Source organism: Pinus tabuliformis, chromosome 3_2 (assembly GCF_031772625.1).
Source record: "Pinus tabuliformis cultivar Carrire ecotype Pingquan chromosome 3_2, CPIR1, whole genome shotgun sequence".
NCBI classification, from domain to species: domain Eukaryota; kingdom Viridiplantae; phylum Streptophyta; class Pinopsida; order Pinales; family Pinaceae; genus Pinus; species Pinus tabuliformis.
The window spans coordinates 160,335,792-160,362,039 of NC_142302.1; the positions used below are offsets into that span (position 1 = coordinate 160,335,792).

Genomic DNA, 26,248 nt, shown 5'->3' on the forward strand with positions numbered 1-26,248 from the left:
GAAACCTTGGCAAATCCTATTAGTCCCTAATATGCAAACTGTAAAATGTTTGGTGATATTTTTGTAAAACATTTAAACTTCTAATGATTTTTTACATTGTCTTTATATTTTTTTGCGATTTTTAAAGTAAAATAATTTCATATTATAAAATTTGGGTGAACACTTTTTAGGAAAAATGGAAATCAATGGGTTTTCTTTTTTAACATGGAAAATTAGCCCGCTTGTGATATTAACCTCTAAAATTGTGATATTAACCTATAAAAAAGTTTAATTTTCTTGATATCTAAACCATTATGCCTATATGCATAAATACACCAAAATACTTGCAAAAGTTGCCAAAATTTACAACAAATACTAACTGATAGGCCCTTTACACAAAATGATACAAAAAAAAACATGATTAAGAATTATGAAAAGACACTCCCAGCAAATCCAAGAAGCTTGGAGATTTATAGGAGTTGGAGTTTCTTTCTTTGTGATCTTTCTTACCTCTTATCAAAGGAGGGAAGTGACATCATTTTTCTTTAACACTTTTGAAAATGATGGAGAGGAGGATGCATTGTCGCCTTTAGCCTTTTTTGAAGGTGCAATATCATCTTTGTTCTTTTTCTCCCTTTTTGTAGGGGCAATATCACCTTCCTTCTTTTTCTCCTTTTTTGCAGGTGTGACTTATTTTGTTGCCCTTGAGTCCTTGTCTTGGGTTTTTTTCCCCGGGAAAAATTGCAATTTTCTATTATATATAAAGAAAATTACATGTTGTAGATGTCTGAGTGGCATATGCAAAAAATTGGGCCCGTGGCCGTCAAATAAGTGTACCAAAAAAAACCTGAAAGGGTGGACTGTAATCAGTGCTGTAAAAAATATATACATCATAGGTCTATGTCATATATACATCATAGGTCTATATCAAAAACTGTGTCAAAAATTTTACTACAAAATTAGGGCCTGTTGGCCCTCATATAGTGTTGATCTATGTACGGATGATGATAATACTGGAAATGCTCATCCCCCTATTGTTCCTTTATGATCCAGATTCCCCTGGGCTGGTCGCCTCCTTGGATAATTTGTCAGCAACCTGGTTGCGCTCCCTGTAAATATGATGGCAAGAAATAAATTCAAATTGTGATTTGAAAACCAATGCCTCATCCAAAATGTTTCTGAGTGAATGCATATGACAAAAGGATGCATTGTTGAACCAGTTTATGATGATTTTTTAATCCCTAAAGATTTGTATGTGATTGCAGCCATGTGCAAGTGCAAAGTGGAGCAAGTGACGAACAGTGATTAATTCGACGGAATTATTTGTTCCTGTGCCCAGTCCCATTTGAATATGAAAAAGTGTGAGTTTCAGTTTTATGCAACAAAATTCCCCCACCATAGCCCTGTTCCTAAGCGGTGACATTAAAGTAGGCCAATGATATACCCCGATTTATGACCTCGACAATCATTGTACGTACAGGGGCTATGTTATCGTCCTCCGGAATGTCATGATATGCAGATATAATTCAGGCGATAGCCAAAGGCCAGTTGATAGCTTTGTTACGAAAGATAACCTCGTTTCAGTTAAGCCATACAGACCAGCAAATGATTAATGGAATACAATATTGCTTTTTATTCATGGTCTCCAATCACCAGTGATTCTAGGCATCCACTACGTGAGTCCCGACCCATCGGGCAGTGATAACAAGTGCAATGAGGACTTCATTCCATAACTCAATAACCAAGCCGCATTGAAGGAAAAGGTGCCAGGTCGTTTGATTCTTTTGCCTGCTTGCATCAAACACATCTGGAAGGACCATGGTATGACCTAGCATGAGATTGACTCTAGTAGGTGTTTTATTATTCAAGATGTTCCACGTGAATAATCTGGTTCAGGGTGGGGCTTTGAGTTTCCAAATATGTTGCCACCAATTAGTGAGTACAGGAGGTGTATGTGCAGCTTGTATAATAGGGTAACCATCTTTTGGTGTATATATACCATGCCCAGCATGCGCCCAAATGAGTTCATCTGTCCCTTCTTTGATGCGGATGTGGGATTCTAATAGAGCCTTTAAATAATCATCCCATGCCTAATGCCAATGAGCATGGATGCCTAAATCCCCAGCCGATCTCCATGCTTGAGCGAAATGGTGGAGTTATCCATGTATGTTATGTCCACAATCCTATGAATTTCATTTTGTTTAAGATGCAAGATGTTATCATGGGGGAGTCGATATAGGTTCCCACATCCAGTCCATAGATCAATGCCTAACCTTACTAATTGACCATCACTGATGTGCCAGATTAGACCATTTCTGACAATGGGTAGAGCATGGAGGACAACTCTCCAAATTGATGATATGCCTGATTTATTCCAAGTAGGAAGCCAGATCTAGTCCATGATTGGTAATGGCCAAATGTATTTGTAATGCACTACCTCCTTCCATAGACTATTAGATGTGAGGATGAGCCAACCCATTTTTGCAGCAAGAGAATGGGCAAAAGCTGATAGATCTTTAAGTCCCCAACCCCCCCACTTCTTTGGTAGTGTGATTTGGGTCCATCCCACCCATGCAAAGGGTTTCCCTTCCTTATGTCCACTCCAAAGGAATCTGCAACATAATTTTTGGATCCGGGCTAGGATGCCTTTAGGAATCCATGCTAATGACATCCAGTACACTGACGTTGCCTCCAGAACCGATTTGATGAGGACCAGTCTCCCTGCCCTTGATAGGAATCTATGGTTCCAATTGTGCAACCTCCTTTCAATATTGGCTACCAACCATGTCCAATCAACAATCTTGTACCCATGGGGTTTGATCCGGAATCCTAGGTATTTAAGTCCAAACTCCAATTGTAGGTGTTGATAGGGAAACTTTTGAGAGGCTGACTGCATTTCCTGAATTGAGCAAGCAGAGAAAGTGATAGTGGATTTCATCCTGTTAGGCTCCATACCTGTAGCTGCTGAAAAAAGTAGCAAGATCTCATGGAATGCAGTGGAGTCTTGGATACCTCCATTTAAAAATATAATCACATCATCCACAAATAGGAGGTGGGTGATGATGCATTGTTCAGTGATCTTTAGCCCCATAATTCTCCCCTCCCTTCTGGCTTGGTGCATGAGTCTACTAAGGCCCTCCATGACAAGTAGAAAGAGGAGAGGGGACAAAGGGCATCCTTGCCTCAACCCATGTTCTGCATGAAAGAAGTAGGAGGTAGAGCCATTTATAAGAACACTGAAAGATGCAGATGTAATGCAGCACATGGTCCAGGTGATGAAGGATACCGGGAAGCCCAAGTGGGTGAGGAGCATTTTGATGTATAACCAGCTAACCTTGTCGAATGCCTTAGATAAATCAATCTTGAGGAAGGTTCCTTTGAGCTTCTTCAACTTGATAGAGTGGAGGGCCTCTTGAGCAGTGCCCACAACCTCATGGATTTGTCGATTATGAAGGAAGGCAAACTGCTCAGGGAGAATATGATTAGACAGTATGGGTTTAAGACGGTTGGCAATAATCTTAGCAATGATTTTGTAGAGATAGTTGCAGAGAGAGATGGGCCTGAAGTCATCAAAGGAACTGGGCAAGTCCACCTTGGGGATAAGGGCGATGAAGGTGGAGTTGATGGCCTCATATAGATGACCAGTGAGTCTACATTCCTCCACCAGATTGAGCAGATCCTGTCCAATGATGTCAAAAAAGGCAATATAGAATTCAATTGTCCACCCATCCGACCCAGGGCTCTTATCTTTCTTGAACCATTTTATAGTGCCCTCTAATTCGCTCATGGAAACAGGTTTGACAAGCTCCTCAGAGTCTTCATGATCCACATATCGAGGGAATAACCCTGCTATGCGAATAATTTTAGCCAAGGATGCTCTTGGGGGGCCTTGAATAGCTTCCGGAAGTGTGAGTTCCCAAGGTGGGCAAGCTGATGAAATGAAGTGGCAGGCTGACCATCTTTAGTGGGCATACTCCAAATAGTGTTGCTAGCCCTCCTGCCTTTAGCAAAAGTGTAGAAAAATCTTGTATTATCATTCTCGACTTTTAGCCAAATGGCTCTACTCTTGAGGCGCCAAGTTTCCTCACGGTCTTTTAGAATCTTGGCTCTGTGTGACTCTAATCCAGTGAGGTGAGTTTTTGCCTCATCCGATAAGAAACCTCTGCCATGCTCATCTAGTAGGTCTGCCATCTAAAGTTCAATGGATGTGAGGGCTCCTTCATCCCTATCTCTTTTTTCCTTGGTCCATTTTATAGTGAGGCTCTTGATCTCGAGAAGATTCTGACAGAATCCCTCAACTATGGTTCTCCCCCTAGAAGGTGGGTGGGAAAGCCAATAATCAGTGATTAACTTGATGTAGTCTAGATTCATTAACCAAGAGGAATTGAATTTGAAAGGAGCCCTAGGTTTAGGGAAGGGCCCTGAGAGCTCAAGGTAGATAGGAGAGTGGTATGAGATTCCACCCATACCAACCCATTGTCGATAATTAGGAAGAGCCTGAATAAAATGTTCTTTAATGAGAAATCGATCCAATCGCCTGGCTAATGCAGCATCCCCAGTTCTTCTGTTGCACCAAGTAGGCATCAGTTTGTGCATAGGAACATCGATAAGATGGTGTTGCTCCATAAGTTGAGACATGGTGTCTGAAAGTGGATCAATCTGTGCATTACTGCCCCAGGATTCCCCAAATCCAATAGAGAAATTCAAGTCCCCTCCTATGATGAGATTGTTGTAATTGACAAGGGATAGGTTAAGTAGATGAGTCCAGAATTCAACTCGGTTGAGGCAGGGGGCATAGATATTCAAAATTCTAATCTCCAGACCTAATTCAGAGGAGAAGATGTCCATACCAATGAATCCAGCTCCCCCCCAAGTGGAGAGAGTCTTAATGGTGCGAGGATTAATCCCCAAAGCAATACCACCAGATCTTCCAATAGCATCATGAGCATGGAAGATCCAACAAGGTTTCAGTGATTGAAGAACAGGGACAATCTGGTTTGCATTGGCTAGAGTCTCTTGCAGATAAAGGATGTCGAAGGTCTCAGATTCCAACAGTCTTCGGAGGGTAGATTTTTTGGCAGGGCTTGCCAGGCCCCTGCAGTTGAAAGATAACCATTTCATGTCAAAAACCGATGTAGGGTGTTCGATGCTCTAAGAACCCTGTCGAGTGTGGATTGCCTGCCCATAACAACGTCAACCCCAACTTGTATGATTGCCTTGGAGATGAAAGCATGTCTACCTCTAGTGGACTTGGTGGATATGGGAGGGGAAATCAGCTTGATCCTAGGTAGTTCAGGTGGGAGGGATGAATGAGACCTGAGATTGTAAGAGTGTGAGAGACCCGAAGAGGTAGGAACCTCTAGGAGGGGACCAGAGGGTATATCAGGTATGGAAGGCGGAATAGTGGCGATGGTCTAAGGGTTCCAGTCTAATGGGCAAGATAACGGGGACGATGAGATGCCGGGAATGGATGCAAATGCAACATGATGATGCAAAATAGAAACATAAGAAATAATAGGAGATGCAGAGCAGAGGGGAGAAGTAGTACCTGATGATCGAGCAACCACAACTGTAGCCCTGGATCTTGTCATGGGTGGTGAAGGAGGCCTGGGAGCAATCAGAACAGGGATTTGAGCATCGTCGCAGCCTGTGAGACTCGGCCCCTGAGATCGAGAGATCGACTCTTCTGCAGTTGATGGAACTCCTGTAGCCGCTGCATCTGGTTCTTTGGTTGGAGATCCGACAAGTTTAACCAAAGGACAGTCTTTGAATAAATGCCCCACCTTATGGCACCTTCGACAACGGAAGGGCACACCTTCATAATCCAGGAGTTGAATTCTAGTAAATCTTCGCCAATGCAGAGTGATCTGAGCCTCCAATCCTTCCCTAATATCCAAATAAACCAAAATTCAAGCCATAGACTTGTTGCTTGAGGATTCATAGGACTTGTCAAAATCCAGATATGTGCCAAGTGCATTCCCGATGCGCGAAAATACATCTTCGGACCAAAAATGTAGGGGTAGGCCCAAAAGCCTGACCCAAATTGGTCCAACTCCCACTTGTTCACGCTCAGGGTCGAAAAGTGGGCTCCATCGCTTGAGCAGGACTGGTGCCATCTCTATATGCCAGTATCACGACAGGACCCAAGTTGTCTGTTCTTCTCTAGCGAAACTCAGCGCGAACCATCCTCAGGCCAAGGTGGTTACAGATGGGAGTTCCGTCAGGATATGTCCCCAAATCTCCATGACCCATTGGCGTAGACGACCAACTGTGTAGGCATGCCCTTGAACCCTTCCAACCAACACCAAGTTAGCAGTATCCACCACCTCCGCCATGTGCACATCCACCCCAAAGCTGAGCTCCAATTTCTTATGTGTTTCCTTTACACACTTTTGTTTTTTTTTTTTTTTCGTGTTTGCGGAGCAGTCGGATGAGCCTATAGAGGGTCTTGTGAACCCGTATTATGCCTTCGAGATAAAGGGGTGTCGGTTTGAGGGTTAACAGTAGGGGATTCAAAGCACCTGGATGAGGATGAGGAGAGGCCAGGAGTAACCAAGGAGTGAGACAGAAGGTGTGGCACAACCGATTGCGGGGGAGTAACAAATCCAGAGGAAGGTCCGACCGCATGAGGGTTTGTGGAGGGGGTATTCAGATGAGGAAGTCCGCGGGGGCGAAATCAAAAGTAGGATACGAGGGAATGCAAGATATGAGATAAGTTAGGGTTGCCGGCGAGTGGGGAGGGCAGTTGAGACCCGACGAACCTATGGAAAAATCGGCGCACTGAGTAGGAAGCGAGGAGGGTCCAGGGTTGTAACGACTACAAGAGAGATACTGCAGAGATGGAGCGACTATGCCTGGTGTTCCATTATCCGTCCTCACCGATGAAAACCTCGGGGTAGTCCAGATGGACCCTTTGGTGTGCGGATCCTCTGAATAGTCAACCACGTCGACATCCATCGCCAAAACTCGGTAGACAACCAACAACGACGACACGAGAAGGTAGGGAATCGGGTTGACAACGCAGGAGATGAGGTGACGAGGTAGGCTGTCATCCATAGCGATAATCTCGACGTAGGAAGGCGATGCTAACAGATCGTTTGTAGCAAAGGGAGTGCCCTAACCCTTCTCAGCTAGGGTTTCAGAGCAGAAAGTTCGCTCCATCTTCCGAGTGGGTTGAATAGGTGATATTTTGTACATAAAGCAAAAGCAAATCTACTTTGAAAAAACATGAGAGATTTATGGATGATTTATTGAGTCTTGTCTTGGTTTTGTTTGAAAGGCCACTTCCATTAACCTTTGAGAGCCTAACTCTTTATCCTTCTTTGCTTGTGTTCTTCTAACATCTCTATTAGTGCGACGACCTACTTTCTTATGTGGTTTTTCATGAATTACCTTTTCACACTTTGATTTTTTGTTCGTAGATCCATAAACCAAAGATCCTTGATAACTATTGGTGTTTCTAGGGGAATGAAATACCTCTTCCTCTTTTGATGCAACCTCTTCCTCCATGATTAAATTTTTTCCGTGTCAAAACATCTTCAAAGGGAAGTATGTCATTTTGACCCTCACGACTTGTGCATTGAAAATTAACCAACTAAATATTTTGGTACAATGGATTAAGGATTTCTCCTCCTTGTTCATCTACCTATGTTTATATATATATATATTTTTTTTTTTTTATAAAAAGAGCATTTATATTTCTACTAATTCTGTCCAGAACCATTACATTCAAAAGCAACATCAATTCCACATCCCCCCAAAAAAAAATGGTTTCACCAAAGTCTATAAGTTTTCAAAATTTTCTTCTCCATATTTTCTTCAACATTTTCCTTATAATTTCGGTAAAAACCCCATTAATATTTACACACGTGCATAACCTCACCTAAATTTATATTTATTATTTAATTAAATATCAAACATTTTATTTTTAAAAATCATTTAAATAATAATTATTTTCGTTAAACCATTGTAAAACCTTGAGTTTCTCCGTCATGTGAAAACGTGTATACAAGAGTGTAATATTTACACACTTGCATAACCTCACCTAAATTTATATTTATTATTTAATTAAATATCAAACATTTTATTTTTAAAAATCATTTAAATAATAATTATTTTCGTTAAACCATTGTAAAACCTTGAGTTTCTCCGTCATGTGAAAACGTGTATACAAGAGTGTAATATTTACACACTTGTATAACCTCACCTAAATTTATATTTATTATTTAATTAAATATCAAACATTTTATTTTTAAAAATCATTTAAATAATAGTTATTTTCGTTACACCATTGTAAAACCTTGAGTTTCTCCGTCATGTGAAAACGTGTATACAAGAGTGTAGGCTTAAGATAAATGCTAATAGTTGTAAAACAAGAAACTTAAGCAGGATTGCACTCTTCCTCCATACAATGGGGGGGGCCATGAATAAGTTATGTGTGTTTTCGTAAAACAAATTGCTTGGCTCTAACAAGAGACTTAAGCATGAGTGCACTCTTCTTCGGAAAGAGCTAATCAGTCATCCCCAAGATATTTAATGTTCAGGGATATGTACGTAGCTTAGTCCGATAACACGCGAAAACCAAAATATTAATTAATGTTAAAATTTGGCTTTCGTGTGTTATCGCGTTAACCTGCGTACATATCCCCAGACATTAAATACCCTGGGGATGGCTGGTTAACTCTTTCCCACTTCTTCCATACAATGAGGGGCCATGAATAATTTATGTGTTTTGGAAAACAATTTGCTTGAATTTTTTCCGATTTCCTCTCCTGGTTTATACGTTATAAATAATGTATGGAGTGACGTGGCAATCAGTATGGCAAAGTGATTGGAAACGTGTAGTTGACCGGATAGGTGTTTTGAAGCGTGGGTTGTTCGATTATAAGAATTTTACAAATATTTTTAGAACACTACACATGTATAAGAATTTTACAAATATTTTCATGACACCATACATATGGTGGCAAGGATAAGGATGAGCGTTTTGGAACTTGTGTTTGTCAAAGGAGGAAAGCCCTAAACCCTAGACCTTCCATCCCGTCGCTACCCAAAGGTGACCGGAGAGAAAGGAGGGCAATCGTGATCTATACAAGGACTCACAGAAAGGAGCGGAACTCTTCCTTTCACTTCCCTTCCCTCATTTCTTCTGCCACTTTCAAGTGCGCGTGCTTGTCTTTTTGTTCGCTGGGAGATAGTGTGCAGTGGTGATGGCGGCTGTGACAGTGGGTGCATCGATCGGCATCGCTGCTGCTGTGACTAATGGCAATGGCAGCGCCCAGGCCGAGAAGCGCAACGGCCCCTGTAATTTGGGGTTTTGTTCACAGTCGTTAAAGGGAGTGCAAATCCCCACTAAGTTAAACTGGGGGTTAAATACCAGGGGCCGCGGCAGAGGGGGAGCCCTGGGTGCTCACATGGTGGCCGCCCCTCTCACCAAAACGCCTTCGCGCATCGATTTCCAAACCGATGTTTTCAAGAAAGAGAAGGTCACGCTTGCTGGCCAAGATGAGGTATTGCTGTTAACATCTAAACAAAGTTATGTTTGATAGCTTCTATATAATTTTCTACGGATATATTTTCTATATATAATGTGGTCGTCGCTCTGTATATTGTTGTGTGTGCACAGTATATTGTGAGAGGAGGGAGAGATCTGTTCGAGCTGCTCCCCAAGGCTTTCAAAGGCATCAAACAGATCGGAGTCATTGGCTGGGGTTCTCAGGTAGTTTTTCTTCAATTTTCCACCGTACCCTCTTCACAACACACATCCACTCACTCACTGACACCCGTCTACCTATTTGTGTAAAAGATGTAGCTGATCATATCATTTGGTAGTTAAACCCAGGAAACTCTTTACAGGCTTTGCGTCACGGCCAGGTTCCCTTACGCGAAGAGGCATAACAAAGGGTTTTATTATTTTAATTAGTCAACCCTTTCCAACTGTCCAATTGTCGCATTTTGAAAGATCTGCCATCTTTCCCATTTTCTAAGTGCTAAAAGGTTGCTCTTAGCTAAAACGAACTTTTGAGTCTGGTGCTAGCTAGGCCAGAATTTCTAATTCAACGTTTCAAGTTTATTTCCATGTTTTTATTGTCATGGTGTTCCATTTTATGTTAATCTTAAGATTTTATCTCTGTCCTTACTCAAGCTTTCTTATAAGGCCTTTAATTGTTATGTTTGTTCACAACAAGGGATTAAATTATTGGAATAAATGGCTCCAAAACCCCTTTGTAGTATGCAATTCGAGAATCGACACCTTGAGACTGCATCCTTGCCTTGCTATACCAAGGGAATCCATAGTCTTGCAGAGTATCACAAAGTCCACAAAGTCCAAGCAATCAACCGCATATGCGAGGGTTAGGAAATTAAGTGGCAGATTTATTCAACAGTTTGGTTTATGGGGCTTCACATTTTGCACATTAGAAACCAAATTGTGGCAGAGTCTGGTGTTTTAGATGTATTATTCGCTCGTTATAAAAAATGATCTATTTTTGGGGCTTCTCACTGCCGACTAAAACGTGAGCTATATTGAAGTTGCAATATGCACATATTTAAACCATCTTGCCTCAAGAAGTTGGTAATTTGGCATTAGTTCAAGGTCCAACTTAATTCTAGATCTATGTGCTTTATATATATATATATTTGTTTTGTATCATGCAGCTCACAGTTTATAATGTGTTGATAAACAATAGTCAGGAATGATGCCAAACAAACTCATGAGTCCTTTTTTGGGTCTAAATTAAGTTTGGGGCGGATTTAGTTTGAGTTAGGAAATGATAGATGGGGATAAGCTTATTTCCCCCACTTATTTCCTCCTCTCATTTCATCACTCTTCTATTTTTGGAGAGCTTGGAGAAGAGAGGAGAAGAGAGCTTGGAGAAGAGAAGCTCGATGAGAGCTTGGAGGAGTGAAGGAGAAGGAGCTAGGAGTAGCGGAGGAGGAGGAGCTTAGAGGAGTAAAGAAGGGCTTCCATCTACAAGAGATAAAGAGGTAAGTGCAAACCCCAAACTCCCTCATTTTTCTGTGGTTGTTTGTATTTTTTCTCCTCCCTCTGCTACTCTTTCCCATTCTTTCTTCTTGCTCATTTAATTGCAGGTTGCCCATCTATATTCATATTCCAAAATGGTGTTCTTTTGGCTTCTATGTATCATTCCGCTTTTGGTTTTCATGATGGCAAGGGGGAGTAGGAATAAAAGGGAAGAAGAACAAGAGGATAGTGGTCCCCATATGAGTGACCCAATGCATGATGAGGAGGAATGGTTTTAAGAGGAAGGGGATGAAGATAACTGAAATGCTAGAGAGGAAAGCTGCATTGACACCCTTGTGGGATTTTGTGACCAAACTTCAAGGGGAAAAAGGTGGTGGAAGCTACAAGTTTTTGTGCCCTCATGGTTGTCATGGAGGCAAACCATATAGTGGTTCATATACCATGTGAGGAGGCATCTTTGTGGGGTGTTGGATAGTGATGACAAAAGGTGTGTCGTGGGGATAACAATTTGCCCAAAGGTTCTTGTTGAACAAAGAAGAAAATACATCCAAATAGAGGAGGTTGCATAATAGAAATACAAGAAACAAAAAATTCATTTTGAATCAAGTGCAACCTCTAGATTTGGTAGCTCATCTCCTCATGGTACTTCTTCAACCTCTGGAAGTAGAAGAACAATAGGGGATTTCTTGAATGCTGCTGGGAGGGATGATGTGGATGGAAAGATAGTCCAATTTCTTTGTGCTTGCGAATGTGCTTCGCTCTCCCTATTGGCATGATATGGTTAAGGCCATCAATGAATCCCCAAAAGGATACAAGAGCCCCAACTATGAGAACAAAGTTACTAGAAATAGAAAAAGCAAAGGTTCAAAGAGCTTTAACAAGTTTTACAAATGAGTGGGTGGATTTTGGGGGTATCCACTGTATCAGATGGGTGGACAAACGTTAGAATCTAACTTTTTGTGGTGTTTCTACTAGTGGTGCAGTGTTTATTACATGTCACGACTCTTCCATTAGTGGTCCTAATAATGCGGTCCAAGTGATCACTAATAATGCAACAAATTGTAACGCAACAGGAAAAATTATTGAGCGTACTCGTCCACACATCTTTTGGTTCAGGTGTTTGGTGCACACATTGAGCTTTTTGATTCATGATATTGTGAAGCAAAAAGAATGTGGATGGATTAATGAGCTTTATAAGAGAGGGAATCAACTCATTAAATTTATCATAGGGCATACAAGGGTGAACTACTTTTATGGCACTTACTCGAAACTCCAAGTTGTAGTTGCTTAAACTTGCAAAAGCAAGAATTGCAAGTTATTACCTCACCTTTAGGCGGCTGGTGAAGGTGAGCCAAACTTTAACTAATATGGTGACCTCTGAATCATGGGAGGAAATCAACACTGATAGAGATGGTGCTAATGTAGCCAAGGACACTATTCTTGGCAATTACTTTTGGTCACAGATTAAATATGCTTTGCAATTCACTAAACCAATTTATTACATGATCAAGTTTGTAGATTCAAATCGGCCAATAATTGGGGAGGTTTATGAGCAAATGGATAGCATGTTGGGATAGATTAAAGACATTGTTGATCCTAGAGATATCACCTTGGGCAATTATATTCATGTAGACGTGGAAAAACGATGGGATATGCTAAACATTCCGTTGCATGCCTTAGCATATGTTCTGACACATAAATAGTATCATCCATCATGGTTTTCAACACCAACACCAACACCTGGGGGAGGGAGCAGGAGAAAACCACACTTAGATCCATAGGTTCTAAATAGTTATATGAAAACATTGGATAAATTAGTTCCTAATGAGGAGTCTACCATGCTACGAAAACATTTGAGCAACTATACACTTAGCATTGGTCCATTTGGGAGCATGCATACAATTAGAGATTGAGAGATTTTTTCTTTTCTTGAGTGGTGGACCATGCATGGAGGTGCTACTCCACTTCTACAAACTTTGGCATTGCGGGTGCTATCATAGGTGGTAAACACTTCTGTTAAACACACATGGGCAGTAAGAGAAATATGAAAGATAAAACATGAGAGTACAATTTTTATTAACAAATGATTTACATTTATAGTACATGTTGTGACTGTTAGGTTTCGCATCCCCCTGTCAGATACAAGGTGAGATGATGGAGCAAATTCAACTGTAAGACTGTTCAATACTCTGGAACAAGTTTTGACATGTGATTGGAATATCCTCTTGGCTGTTGATGCCCATTGCCAAGAAGCGATCCATCCAAGATGAATATTTGTTCTTGCAGGATGTTTGTTTCTGAAGCATCTGTGTGAAGAATGGGTGGTTTTATGACGGTGCTTACATGGATGAAGATCAAAACAGTGATCTTTCAAATGGCCAACTCAGTCACAGTGTTGGCATTTCACAGTCTGTTGTTGTTGTTGCTGTGGAAGAGGGGCATCTGGAATAGCTGGATGTGAACTGTCATGAAGGAATCCAACACTCTAAAACTGAATGGGCTTTGAGTAGTCTGGAATATGAAAGGACAAGTCCTTGTCATATCCAAGACCAGTTCTGTGCTTGTTGTGGACAAGCTGTTCCCAAGGTCTGATGATGGGCTTGGGAAGTGCAGACTGAGTTTCTGCATCTGCATGTACAATTGCTGCTTTCTTGGGTACTAAATCTGAACCAATTGTAACATTATTGACTTGATTCTAATGGGTTGCAGTCTCAATGTTCTGAACAAAAACATGTTCAAAATGATTCCTCTGTTTTAAGTCTTCTTGTTGTCGCTGAGATTCGAGCTGCAAAAAATCAATTTTCTCTTGTGCATTTTGTAGACAGACCTGAATGTCTGTGCGAGAAACTTTGCTGATTTTTAATGTATCATGAGTAGTAGACAATATCAGAGTTTTGATGAACTCTAATACTTCATTGATTTTGGCCATTTTTTCTTTAATGTCATATTTACACCTTAAAAACTGATCACAACTACTACTCAATGCAAAAAAGTGACACCCACTAGCAATATCCTTTATGAATGTGCAGCAAATGATCAGTGTGCAACCAACAAGCACCTATTACAATCCATATAAAAAATGAGATGATGAAGCTACGTTATTGTTGAAGACCTTAAATTTGATGCTATGATGATATCACTGAAATTGTGTATTTGATAATGATCAGTACAATATATGAGTATTTGATATCACTGCACTTGAATGCTAAAACACTGTATCAAAGGTGAAGTGATTGTTCCAGTGACAGAGTTATAGTGTACTGCTACAAGAACACAGTGACAAGGAAATGCAATTGTGAAACCTTGCTTACTGTACCAATACAACTTGAGTATTCCTTAATTATTTTAACTAGACATCATCAATATATATGTGGCATTTCTGTTCTTGAGAAACCGTGCCTTTTCATGGCATCAATACACAAGATTATTATAGCCACAAAACCTTTATCAGTCTGTCCTCAATCCAACAGTAATTCAATCATGCGATATGGAGGAAGCCACTAGATGCATTCATGTTGGTTTTCTGTACACAAACCGATGTAAATCTTCGCCCATCAATGGCTAACGTTATTACGATGCTTTCAGAGCCTTATGGGTCATTGTCTAATCCCAAAAGGCCACTGCTCCGCCCGAAAGTGGAAACTGACCAGCCTATAGGGAAGCCGCCTAACGTAAATTACTTATACAATTGGAGCAAACATCCAAGACATCTGTCAATGTGATTTATATTGTTTGGACAACTGGATCAGTGATCTGAAAATGCAGCTTGTGCGACTTAGGACAAGAGGATCATTCACTGATGTTCATTTTTTTTAATCAGCATAATGTGTCAATATCTTCGAGTCATCATGATAATTTATAACCGCACACAAGAAACGAATGTCGGTAGCTTTTCTCAATGTCAATGCCGAACCATTGCCTTGGAGGAATTCGGATTGGAATCCCGGGAGTTTTCTGCTTCACAAATGAAACCTAGAAAGGAAGAAGCGAAGGGCGAGAGCCAGACCAGACGTGCTCTTCACACGCCTACTTCCTTCCTTCCTTCGACACTGACTGTGGTTAATTCCCAGCCAACCTCAGCTCTTAGAGCCTAATTCTAGTTAATTGACACATTGCAGACCATTTTGATTTGGTTTAAACCCATTTGCCCACGACAGAGAAGGTAAATTTCTTCAATGGTATCTCTAATAAACAAATTTTTGATACATTGCAGATCTTATTGATTTATTCAAACCCAATTTCCCCGCAGGTGGTTAAATCCAGGTAAATTTCTGAAATAGTGGAAACTGGTACATTTGTATTGAAATACATATTGCCGTAACCTTACATTCCATGCCCATCAGATAATAAATGAAAATCAAGCACATAATGAATATTCTAAAGGTCTCTTACCATCGAACTGTGACATCTTCATTGCATTCCCAATAAAATTCCTTAAACGCTCTTAACTCCTCACAATCTTTGGAGGCTGATTGTAAGCTTTCGAACGCACGCGATAATGGTCCAATTTTCTGCAGAATCGATACGATGTCCAGGAAGTAGAAAACGACTAGGCTTCAATTATCTTCGCAATCTTCGATTTGTTTTTTTTTAAATGCAAAAATCTTCCATGTTGTGATATTTTGATATATCACATGGCTTCCCACGTGGCGTCGACTTCATCTGGACGCGTTTTTGTTGCTCAGCGAAGTCCTCGATTTAATGGCGATGATTCATGGAATTAGAGGCAATGACTAAAGGCATTGCTCGTCGGAGCCATGAATCAGTAGGAGACTTGGGCAATGGCGGTGGCAGCATGCTCACAACGAGAGGACCGCCATTTTCTTCAGCAACAATATTATAATCACGGTGAGAGCCTTTTTCGATCGTTACAGAATCAAAATTCTTTGAAATCTCCGGCCAAGTAGAGCTGCTTCTCGAGTACCAATTGTTCTCTCGATTCTTCTGGAACAAGAGTAAACCTGAAAGGGTGTTGCTACATCTTTGAAGTGCGCTCAATGCAAAAATGGGTTTTAATTTGACACAGAGAGAATCAGGCAGAACTGTCAGATACGTTAGGGTGGCAAGGAGAATTTTGGTGTTGTCTGAGCAACAGAAGTCAGAGAGACGTTGAGTAGAGTAGCTGGCAAAGGAACGCTAATGGAACGTTGACAACACTGTAGGAGCAGGTATTCGATGGGAATACCAAACGTTACCCATATTATCACTCAGAGAGCAGATTATTACCACTGAGCAGATTCAGAATGGCAGACATTTTAGATGAAACGGTTTGGTGCATGTAAGTAGCAGATCTGATAGACAGAGGTGGCAGCGAGAATTTTGGGGAGAAAATATTCATAAGAGATGGCAGAAATGATCTGCACATAGGGCAGGAATACGCTTGCTCTGATACCATGTTAAACACACATGGGCAGCAAGAGAAATATGAAAGATAAAACATGAGAGTACAATTTTTATTAACAAATGATTTACATCTATAGTACATGTTGTGACTGTTGGGTTTCACATCCCAAGGTCTCTTGGACTGCTTTTGTCTATTCGGCTTCCACACTAACCCATTGAGGATCAGGTGTCCAACAACTTCTTCTATAGAGAGGTGTTGAAACTCTTATTATTTCATCCACTGCGTTAAAAGGAATGTTGAGTTTAGACTGGGCAGAGAGATTGGTTTATGTTCGCTACAACTTGTGATTGTTGTCCCATTACTGTGATGATTCAAAGACTAATAAATAAAAACCTTAAGGTTTGGGACAAAAATCCAAAGGAGCCCAATTTGGAGGATGGAGTGTTGCGATTATAGCAGTTGGAGGATGCTCTTATCTAAGATGATGATGATCGAGTCAAGATGCAACCCCCATTTGATCCCTTGGTTCCCAGGTTCCATGCTTCAACACCAACAACATGGGCTTCATCTTCATCAGTTCTATTGCCACAACTTCCAGAGCCACTGTCTTCTTCATTGCCACCACGTGGAGGCTCACATCCCCTTTGTGGTGGAAGTAGGAGAGATTATTTGATATATTCACAATTTACTACTTTTGTCATAGATTAGACTTGGAGTCTTGTTGTGAATTTGAACTTTTTTTTTGTCTTACTCTTCCTAGTTTAGTGTGTACTTGAGTCTTGGTGGTGGCCTATTGCCCTATTTTGTAAACATTATTATTTGAATTTTGGATATGACTCATGTTGACAATTGCTCACTTGCTAGATAAGTTACTTGAATGTTTGATGATTTTATCTTCTAAATGTTTTATGTTTTATGATATGCTTAAAAATTTGATGTATGTTTGTAATTGCTAGAATCTAGATGGTTGATGCTCGAATAATTAATCATTGATGTACAATGGAATCATGGATGCCATATCTATCTTGATTTATGTAAAAATATGCATGTTTTCATGTCTTCTACAACTAATTTGGTATTTGGGATGTTTTTTTTAATATATATATATAGTAGACGCTTCGGAGATGCTTCGCTTCCTATATTTTTTAGAAATGACGCTTTTGCATCCTTGGTTCCAAAAAACGTCCCCACTTCGTCCAATGTTGTTTGAATCATCATTGAATTGGAATGTTCATCTCTTTTTGTCTTTGAGCTTGAGGCTCTGAGGGTTTTAAGATCCCTTTCCTCCTATCAATTTCGGTGGTGAAAGATTCCACTCCAATGGATAAATTTCTTTTCATCTTGTATTTGTTTTTATCTTGTCTTGGCACAAGAATTTCTCTACACAAGGAACATCAAGATCAATTTGTGGAAAGATTCTGTGGGAAAGAAAGGTTAGCCTCTTTGAGCTGGATGAAATTTACCCTAGGCCAGAATTGTGGTTCATTTTGAAGTAGTTGAGGCCTCCTATAACACAAACCTAAGCTTGAGGTACTAGTGAAGTCATCTATGGAAAACAATCTTGAGCATTCTGTAGTGGATTGGCAAGGTTGCTTGAGATAACCGAGATATTTTGTGGTAACAGACCCAAGTTTGAGGAAGACTACCCAAATTTCTTTGTGGAGTTGGTTTGAGATTGATAAAGTACAAATATACCCTTGTATCGAGGCCGTATTCTTATCCTGAAGCATTTTCAAAAATTTCTAGTACATAATAGAAGCAGGGCAGAGAATTCCAATAATTCTTTACGGCATACTAATGGACCTTTTGGGCAGTTGAGGTCCTTTGTCGCTTAAAAGCAAAGTCTATAATCACCGAATTAGGGTCTGTGGCTAGGTAGTCCAAGTTCTAAGGCCAGGTGAGACCTCTCGAAGCTGACATTGTGACATTCAGGGCAGAACAAATTTATCTTCTGTGAAGAAATGACTTCCTGTACAATCATGTGAGAGATGCAAAGTGTCCTTCTATAGGATGTGTTACCCACCATTTTGTGGGTAATATCCCCAGGAGATTTTTTTTTCTCTAAGATGGTCGTCAACCGGTAGCCAACAGCCCCTTGCAGCCATCAACTAGCTCATTGTGCCATCTTCTCTGCCACCTGAGCCAGCCATGTGGTCGCTCGCCCATCTGCCATGATTGTATGTTTGAAGGTGGGCCTCCCGAATCTAAAGGGATGCCTTATCATTTGGAAATTCAGCACTGTATAGTTTGCTTATCATGGACACTTTTGGGCATGGATTAATGGGGGGATTTGGCGGAAAGAATGGGCTAGGTCTGTGCTTCTGTCCCCTAGACCCATTTTAGGAATTAACCTTGGATTATAGTCCCGTGGGATCTCTTTTATTGATCATTTGGTTCTAGGGATGGTATTTCACGAGAAACTCTGATTTTGGTTGCATTGATGTGCTCCTTTATCCACTTATATTACCCTCTTTCCATTCATTATTACCCTATCCATCATTTTTCCTTAGGTCTGTGCTTCTGTCCCCTAGACCCCTTTTAGGAATTAACGTTAGATTCTAGTCTCGTGGGATCTCTTTTACTGATCATTTGGTTCTAGGGATGGTATTTCACGAGAAACCCTGATTTTGGTTGCATGGTTGTGCTCCCTTATCCGCTTATATTACCCTCTTTCCATTCATTATTACCCCATCCATCATTTCCCCCCTTGGGTCTACATTCCTCCATTGGGTCCAGATAGGGCTAGCCTGTCCCTTCCCCTTGCCCACAACTTGGGTCATGGCCTGGAATGAAGCCCAAGATTGATGCAGTTGAAAAGAAAGTTAAAAGCATATATGGCCACATTCAACAGGAAAATGTACCACAAAATGCAAAAGATGGTTGGGACAAAAGCATTTAAGCACGAGGGCAAAAGCCAATACATGAGCTCTACCTAATCATCATGGCCATCACCTTGGTTCCTATAGGTTCCGTGAGTCTCCTTCATCATATATGAACCCATGATTGTCCCAACCCCTGGTGGGCGATGAACGGTCCCACCTTAAAAGGGGGAATTCACTGCTATATCTTATACATCATGCTCTAACCCCTTTGAGTCCCGAGCAGTTAATTAAAGAAAATCATAAAAAGGCAAAAGGCATAAAAGAAGGGTGGAAAAATAGGGGTCGGGGCACTTCATGTACCACGATTGCTCCCTCCTACACATTATAAACCCAAGTGTGTGCTTCCCTCTTATTAGCTACCCTTGTACCCCAACATGTGACCCAGGGCTGCCCCTTCTCATCCCCTACTTCATTCACCATATCTGTCACATGCTGCCACCTTTTGAAGGATGTAACTTGAATATTATCCCTTTTAGAAGTAGAAACCACCTATTAGGATACTTTGGTTAACCCCATTTGGAGCTTAGGAGACATTGGCACATCCCGAAGCCCATTATGGAAGGGCAGGCTATTATGAAGTCCCCCCCTGTGGTCCATGATTAGGTAAGCTCATTTACTTGATTTCTCTAATGACTTGTTGTACTGGAAGGCTAGGGGATGCATCATTGGATCTTATGCAAGATTGCAGATGATTTCCATTTTGGGTTTGGTCTCCCTATACGGGGTCCTAATCTTCTCTTGGAGCTTCTTTATTGTCAATTATGAATGGCTGGATATACTCTATTACATGTAAGTATGTACCTTTGATGTTATTCTTGTTTACTTATGTCATATATGTTGGACTGGGATTTTCACTGTTCTAGGGCTAATTGTTGCATGCATTTACTGCTTAATATCGTGGAATTTGTCTCTATTATAGCATTCTTTCATTGTATGGGCCATGTAATGTGAACGAAATCTCTTAGGGGTAAAATTTGATCTTGACTAGCCATTCCTCTTGCACATCGAAGTATAAAAGCTGCAAGGTTGCTTCCTCTTGACCTAGCCACATTAGGGTAGCTAGGGCATCAATTTTCTGACAAACTAGCCATCAAAAAAATTTGATCTCCTAGGGTCTCCTACGCTGGCTTTTCCTCTAGCTCTCCTCCAATTTTGAAGTCATTTCGATAATGTAGTTGGGAGAAAAGTCAAGTCCTAGCTTCATGATCAAAACTTGCCTTGCCATCCCCAAGGCTAGTGCCTCATAGGGTCAAGACAACATCTTCAAGTGAAATTATTTCCTTGATCCTTTCCCCACGTTGTCTAGGGTAAGAATATTATTGGTTGCTTCATACTTTACTCATACCCTAGATCGGGTCCACTTGGCCCCGTGTGGTCCCTCTCCTTTAAAAGATCGTTCCTCAAGAACCATTCGGGATACTAATTCTAACAAGGATTTTAGGGATTGGGGAACTATTTCACAAGCCTATTCCCATAAACCTAATCCTCAAAATCCTCCCATCCTTTCCCTAGAATACATAATACCTTGCTTAGTGAGCAAGCAAGCTCCATCTTTCAAACTTTTATGGGAAAGGGTTTGTTTGGGTCACTCATATGCATTGACTTATCATTCATTCGTGACTCCATACATATCGGGTTTCCTTCCATCAGCGAAAGTCCGTAAATAGAAGGAAGCCTTAGTTGAGGTGACAGTGGGCTAAGTCTCCATTTCCTGCCCTTGGCCTAACATTTTCCCTTTAGGGATCCCCCTTAGGTACCTTGCTAGTTTGAGTCGTAACAGGATGAAGACTCTTGAAGTTCAGATCTTGTAGCAGACTCAAAGTTAGTGTGAAGATATAATAACAGGTTATAGAAGGAGGAAATCCAGTTGTGGGTTTGAGGCAATTGTCCACTATGAACTCGCGTCGGGGTTTTTCAGCTATGATTTAAGCATATCTTTGGTGAGGGTATTCTATTTTGTCAAATTGGTCTCTGGCGTATCACTACTAAACATGGATCATATTATTGTGTGGATTTCCATTAGTGAAGCCCCCCTACTAGAACCTTTTATAAGTGTTTGATTCTTTTCCCTAAATCTTAAGTGATTAGCCATAATTCTTAATTAGATTGATAGGTGGATTGCACTAAGTCATATTTCTTGATTAGATTGATAAGTGGATTGCACTAAAATAGAACAAAGAAATATCAAACCAAGTTTGGGGTAGTCAACAATTGGTCGAGATCAAGTTTAATCTAGGTAATGCATTGCTACCTAGAAGAGGTAACTTGTTGCTAAGTCCTCAATGAACTGTTTTGATTGCTAAGGATGTAGAGATGCCACTTGGCCCTCATTGATTTGGAATCCGTTTGTCTTTTGATACCCTTCATAAATTGGAGTGTTGGAAGAAAGGAATAATCGTTCTATGGACATTGGCTCAGGGGGAATTTAGAGATTTAGTGAATGAAGGCCTATGGCCTCCCCTAAGTTTGGGGGGGAGGGTAGAGATTATGTGAATGAAGGCCAAGGCCCTCCCCTAAGTTTAAAACCAAACTTCCTTGGTTGTATATTGGAAGAAATTGGAGAGTGTCTAAGACTTCTTGATTAAATAGTGGAATTGCTATTGGATCTTGTAATAAATAGGGCAACATATGAGAAAGTGGTCGATTTGGTGCTTAGCTTCCACTTGAAGTTTATGTGAATCCATTTTGAAGATTCTTGAAGTTCAGATCTTGTAGCAGACTCAAAGTTAGTGTGAAGATACAATAACAGGTTATACGAAGGAGGAAATCCAATTGCGGGTCCTAGGCAACTGTCTAGTATGAACTCGTGTAGGGCTTTTTCAGTGACGAATTAAGCATATCTTTGGTTAGGGTATTCTATTTTGTCAAATTGGTCTCTGGCCTATCACTACTAAACATGGATCATATTATTGTGTGGATTTCCGTTAGTGAAGTCCCCCTACTAGAACCTTTTATAAGTGTTTGATTCTTTTCCCTAAATCTTAAGTGATTAGTCATAATTCTTAATTAGATTGATAGGTGGATTGCACTAAGTCATAATTATTGATTAGATTGATAAGTGGATTGCGCTAAAATAGAATAAAGAAATATCAAACCAAGTTTGGGGTAGTTAACAATTGGTCAAGATCAAGTTTAATCTAGGTAATGCATTGCTACTTGGAAGAGGTAGCTTGTTGCTAAGTCCTCAATGAACATTTTTGATTGCTAAGGATGTAGAGATGCCCCTTGGCCCTCATTGAATTGGAATCAGTTTCTCTTTTGATACCCTTCATAAATTGGAGTGTTGGAAGAAAGGAATAATTGTTCTATGGACATTGGTTTAGGGGGGAATTTAGATATTCTATGAATGAAGGCCTAGGACCTCCCTTAAGTTTAGGGGGAGGCTAGAGATTTTGTGAATGAAGGCCAAGGCCCTCCTCTAAGTTTAAAGCCAAACTTCTTTGGTTGTATATTGGAAGAAATTGGAGAGTGTCGACGACTTCTTGATTAAATAGTGGAACTACTATTGGATCTTGTAATAAATGGGGCAACAGATGAGAAAGTGGTCGATTTGGTGCTTAGTTTCCACTTGAAGTTTATGTGAACCCATTTTGAAATGGTCTAGAGGAATATGAAGAATATACATTAGTGATGATGCATGTATGTAGGTTAGACAATGAGGGTACCCTTCAATTCCCTCATGTTGCATTTGTAATTGCTAAATGGGATGACACTTACAAATAAATGGAAATGATAGAACATAAATAATATCAATTGTGGCATCTTCACACTTGAGTGTTGGATAACACTTGCTAATCTGGATGATGGAGAAAGACATCTCTGTGATTAAATGCTTGAAGGTAGTTGTTATATATATATATATATATAAAAGATGGGGAGAACCCTTATTATAGGGAGAATGCTTATTGCACTGAGAGGCGCTCTGCAACCTAGTATGGGAGAGATTTTGTCACGTAACGTTACATTTAAAAATATTAAAATAATAATTTAAATTAACAAATTAAAAATAATAACAATAAAATAAATTAATGTCGGCCATAATTAAAATACTTAAATTTACACCTTAATTTTACATAACTTTGTATAGAGATATAAAGTAACCAAAAGTAAAATAAAATAATTTACCTTTTAGTATGAAGAAGAAATGTAATTTTTTCACTACTTAATATGGAGATGAGTAAAAAGAAGTATTACTTTTTACAAGGAAGAAATGTAATTTCTTCGGTACTTAATATGGAGATGACATGAAATAGTGTTATTGATATTACATGATGTGTAATTCTTTCTACAGTTAGTTTACATGTGATATTTAAAACAAAAATATATTAATAACAAAACATATTTTGTAAAATATTTAAATGTCCATATTAGAGAAAGCCAAGATGGCTTTGGGAGACCCTAAAGGAGGCTCAGGAGGCAGTGGGGAGACCCAAGTGGTGAGTGAGGGAGAGCAATCCTCTAGAGAGGTTGGGTGGCGTCGTGGCAGAGGTTGTAGACATAGAGCCAACTTGTTTGGAGGAGGCCGCTAGACAACAGATCTGGAGGGATGCATGATGGAGGAATATTCTTCTATCATGAAGAATGATGTCTAGGAGGTAGTGCCACGTCCTGATGGGAAGTCAGTTGTGACTTCCAGGTAGCTCTACAAGATCAAGCATGCTACAGGTGGCATCATTGAGATGTCCAAAGCTCGGTTTGTGACGCGAGAGTTCTCACAGGTAGAGGGAGTTGATTATGAGGAGACCTTTGCACCAATTGCTCGTTATATTTCCATTAGAGCAGTTATATCTATAGCAGTTGAGATGTGATGGCAGATTCACCAGATGGATGTGAAGACCGCCTTTCTCAACGGTGCTATACAAGAGGAGGTGTACCCATTGAGGAGCCAGAGGGATTTGAGTTGTATGGGAGTGATTCTCATGTATGTAGGCTGAAGAAAGCCTTGTATGGATTGAAGCAGGAATCGAGGGCATGGTACAAGAGGATAGATGCCTACTTGCAGCAACTGGGTTTCCAGAAGAGTGATGTAGATCCGAATCTATACTTTATTTTGGTAGGTGACGATCCACTCATTCTGGTACTATATGTGGATGACTTGTTTATTACAGGGGAGGATAGTCTCATCCAACATTGCAAGAGAGATCTTGCTTCAGAGTTTGATATGACTGATATGGGGCTGATGCATTACTACTTGGGAATGGAGGTTTGGCAGGAGGATGGGCACATCTTTGTGGGCCAGGGCAGGTATGCAGGAGATATTTTGAGGAGGTTCCATATGGATGGTTGCAAGCCTATGGCTACTCCTATGATCACCAACTAGAAGAAGCTGCATGATGTTGATTTCGAGTTAGTGGATCCCACCTTGTATCATCAGCTGATCGGTTTATTGATGTACCTGGTCAACAATAGACCAGATATTTGTTTTGCAGTCAATACATTGAGTTAGTATATGATGGAGCCCATGAGAGTACACTAGGTCGCTGCAAAATATGTGTGTTGAGATACATGCAAGGTACAATGTATTATGGGTGGGATTATGTCAGATGTGATGGGGTCAGATTGATTGGTTGCACAAAGTCAGATTGGGCTGGTAGGGTCAGTGACCAGAAGAGCACTTCTGGATGTTGTTTCTCATTGGGCTCGACAGTTGTGTCATGGTTCAGTAGGAAACAAAAGTCACGGCGTTGAGCAGCACAGAGGTAGAGTACATGGCAGCTAGTCAGGTAGGATGTGAGGCATTATGGCTTAACAAGATGCTTCATGGACTATTTGGTCAAACGTTGAGACCAACTGTGATTTACTGTGACAATCAGAGTTGTATTAAACTCTCTAAGAATCCAGTAGTTCATGATTGGTCAAAACATATAGAGACCACTTCATCAGAGACTGGGTTTAGCGAGTGGCTGTGAAGCTTGAGTATATATTTACTAATGAGCAAGTAGGAGACATTCTCACCAAGTCTTTGCCAAGAGGCAAGCATGTCTTTTTCATAGACAAGATGGGAGTGGTGAACAACACCTTCCTTGGTAAGAGGGAGTGTTGAAAATAATACCAAGGAGAGGTGTTACTAGGCATTATACCTTTTAGCCTAGTAGACACATTAATGACTTTTATCTTGGTGACATTTATGAGTTATATTAATGTCATGGATGGAAGAGATACTTAAAAGTGGTGTACCGTGTACTTTTCTAATAGTAAAATCACTTGCACTTTATAAAGTAACTTTATGTGTAAAGTACTATGTGTACATTTCTAATATTAAAGTCACTTGCACTTTATAAATTGACTTTATGTATAAAGTACTAAGTTCACTTTTCTAATATTAAAGTGAGTTGAGAAAATCACTTTATGTGAAAATTAGAAAAATGTATACGACTTGAAAAAGGTACTAGGAAGCTTTTAAGTAATGGGGCCAATGTATGAGGGGGGTCATTTGGGAAAAGTGATCTCAACCACACATCTTGAGATTTGGAGATTAAATCTCAACCATTGGATCTTAGGTTTAGGGATTCCATCTTTTCTAAGAGATAAACAAAAAAGGGAGAGCTCATTCTTCGTTATTTACTCATGAGATTATAGAGAGAGCAAGGGGAGAGGAGAAAATGAGATCTTCAAGGAGGGTTTGCAGCGAGAGAAAGGAAGCACGCATTTTTAGGAGGAGGCAACCATTGAGAATCACGATTTTCAAGGAGACAAGCACAAAAATCAAGGGGACAATTGCCACACAGTTGAAGGAAGCAACAACACAAAAATCAAGGGCAGAGGCACGAGTTTCAAGGTTGATGTGCACAAAATTCGAGTACTGTTCCTCCATTGTTTGGGCCCAAAATTTGAGGCAAAAATCTCAGGTTTGCTACTATAGGCAACATTTTTTTCGAAGTAGTTTCTTGGCACAAAAATTGAGGGACAACAGTCACCTCTAGCGCAAAAATTAAGGCACCTTTAGGCATGAATTTTGAGGCATATACAACACAGATTTCAAGGTTGAGTTTTGCACTAATTTTGAGACAGATTTGGCACTAGGAGGAGGCAGCCATTGAGAATCACAATTTTCAAGGA

The 26,248-nt window shown here is 40.3% G+C and overlaps 1 pseudogene across 1 annotated transcript in view; it reads left to right on the plus strand.

Moving 5' to 3' along the window:
• Positions 1–8,947: 8,947 nt before the first annotated feature.
• Positions 8,948–26,248, plus strand: part of LOC149180298 (ketol-acid reductoisomerase, chloroplastic-like) — a 65,477-nt pseudogene continuing 48,176 nt past the window's right edge. The window contains exons 1-2 of the transcript XR_016256909.1: positions 8,948–9,488; positions 9,605–9,697. The product of XR_016256909.1 is annotated as a ketol-acid reductoisomerase, chloroplastic-like (transcript). The remainder of the gene's footprint in view (positions 9,489–9,604; positions 9,698–26,248) is intronic.